Here is a 2356-nt window from a genome sequence, read left to right as displayed (position 1 = left end):
GAAGAAAGAAAGAAAGAAAGTCCACCTGGATTCTTTGCAGAAATTGACAAGCTAACCCTAAAATTCATATAAAAATGCAAGGGATCCAGAATAGTCAAAACAATCTTAAGAGGAGAAACAAAGTTGGAGATATCGTACTCCCAATTTCAAAACTTACTATAAAGCTACAGTAATTGACAGCATGGTACTGGCATTAGGATAAACACATAAACCACTGGAATAGAATTGAGCCCCCAAAAATAAAGTTGGACTTTATCAAAATTAAAAACTTTTCTGATGCAAATGAAACCATCAGGAAAGTGAAAAGACAATACACAGAATGAGAGAAAATATTTGCTAATGTATCTGACAAGGGATTCATATCCCAAATATATAAAAAACACTCACAAGTCAATAAAAAAAATCCAAATTTTAAATGGGCAAAGGGCTTAAATGTACATTTCTTCAAAGAAGAAATACAAGTGACCAATAAACATTAAACTATACTCGACATCATTAGTTATGAGGAAAACACAAATCAAAACCATGATGAGATAGCATTTTGCAACCGCTAGGATAGCTATAATCAGAGACAGATAATAATAAGTGCTGGTAACAATGTGGAGACTTTGGAACCTTTATCACTGCTAATGGGAATATAAATTGATACAGCCGGTTTAGAAAACAGTTGGACAGTTCTTCAAAATGTTAAGCATAGAGTTACCAAATGACCGAGCAATTCCACACCTGGGCAGATACCCAATATAAGTGAAAACATATCCACACAACTGTCTTACCCTCAAAAACATTGTGCATGAACATTTGTAGAAGCATTATTCATAATAGTACAAGTGTCAAAAATCCAATGGCCATCAACTGATGAATGGTAAAATGTGGTATATCTATATACAAGGGAACATTATTCAGCAATAAACAGAAAATAAATATCGATAAATGCTGTACCATGAATTAACCTTGAAAATATTATGGACAGTGAAAGGGAGCAGTCGAAAAAGACTGCATGTGGTATGATTCATTAATATGAAATTCTCATTCCAGGCAAATCTACAGATGTAGAAAGTAGATTAGTTGTTGCCAGTGGCTATCGGCAGGGAAGACTAAAATGTCCTGAAGGCAGGGCAATGAAAATGTGGCAGATTAGATAGTGGTGATGGTTGCACAACTGTGAATATACTAAAAAAATTCTTTTGAGCACATTAAATGAGTAAATTGTGGTATGTAAATTATTTCTAAATACAGCTTATTTTCTTAGAAGTAAAAAGCTAAAAAACTGCAAGAAACCTATAGTCTATCCCACGGGTGATAGGGGTTCACTCATGCTAGAAATAAGACAAATGAAGGGATTGTGCACATTCTTACCCAGTGAAGCCAAGTTTCTATAGTTCTCCAGCATCACATCTCTGTACAATTTTCTCTGAGATGAATTCAGCAGTGCCCACTCCTCCTGGGTGAAGTCCATGCTCACATCCTCAAAGGTTATTGAGTTCTAAAATATCAACACATTCTGTCTTAACTATCAACCAACCCCACCAATGTTCTCAGGGAGAGGATCACGGGTGACAGCACTGGGAACAAAAGACCTGTTTCATAGCAATTTCAAAATTCTGAGGACTTGCTTCATTTAATCCAGGGCCCAGTTCTCAGAATCTTTCCTTTTCTATTCATGCTCACTCCTTAAGTAATCTCACCTAGTCTCAAGAATTTAAGGCATCTCTAACACATGATGAAATATATCTCTCCACTCATAGCCTGAGAGCTTTTACAGTCTTACTCTCCTTTATCAGCATGGGCAGACACAGACCTGAACACATTGCAAAACAGGAAACACTTGCTCCATGAAAAAATCATTTCCCACAGAGTGACCCTATATTTTTTGAGGCTAAGACAGTCTTATATCCTTCTTTTACTTTCTCTAATAGCACCCAGCAGGAGGGATGCCTGAAAAAAAATCATAAATGGTAGGGTAGTGGGAGAATTTTGTTAGAAGTCCATGAATTACCATTGGAAGGCTCGAGATGCAGGTTGGGTTGTGAGGCGCGAGTACTGGAGGAGATGCATTCACCCGAGGATAGAAATGTATTTTAGGAGAAAAAATATTCTTGGCTCACCTGCAACCCAGAGGGGAAGTTTCTTACCTCTGTGATCCTCTCATGGGCACAGGCAGGATCTAGAATAGGCAGAGCCAGAGAAGAGAGTGACGTGAAGGTCTAGGCACATCCAAAATTACAGCACTCACAAGCCTAGAGATTGCCCCACATCAACTGCATCACACATACACATGAACATAAAGCATATTAGTGAGAGCGACCTGTCCCACCCAGAGTCAGAAAATAGGGTGCCTTGCTGCCCATAAGAA

This window comes from Pteropus alecto, unplaced genomic scaffold (genome assembly GCF_000325575.1).
Source record: "Pteropus alecto unplaced genomic scaffold, ASM32557v1 scaffold864, whole genome shotgun sequence".
NCBI classification, from domain to species: domain Eukaryota; kingdom Metazoa; phylum Chordata; class Mammalia; order Chiroptera; family Pteropodidae; genus Pteropus; species Pteropus alecto.
The sequence above is the reverse complement of the archived record's forward strand: the minus strand, read 5'-3'. Positions refer to the sequence as shown.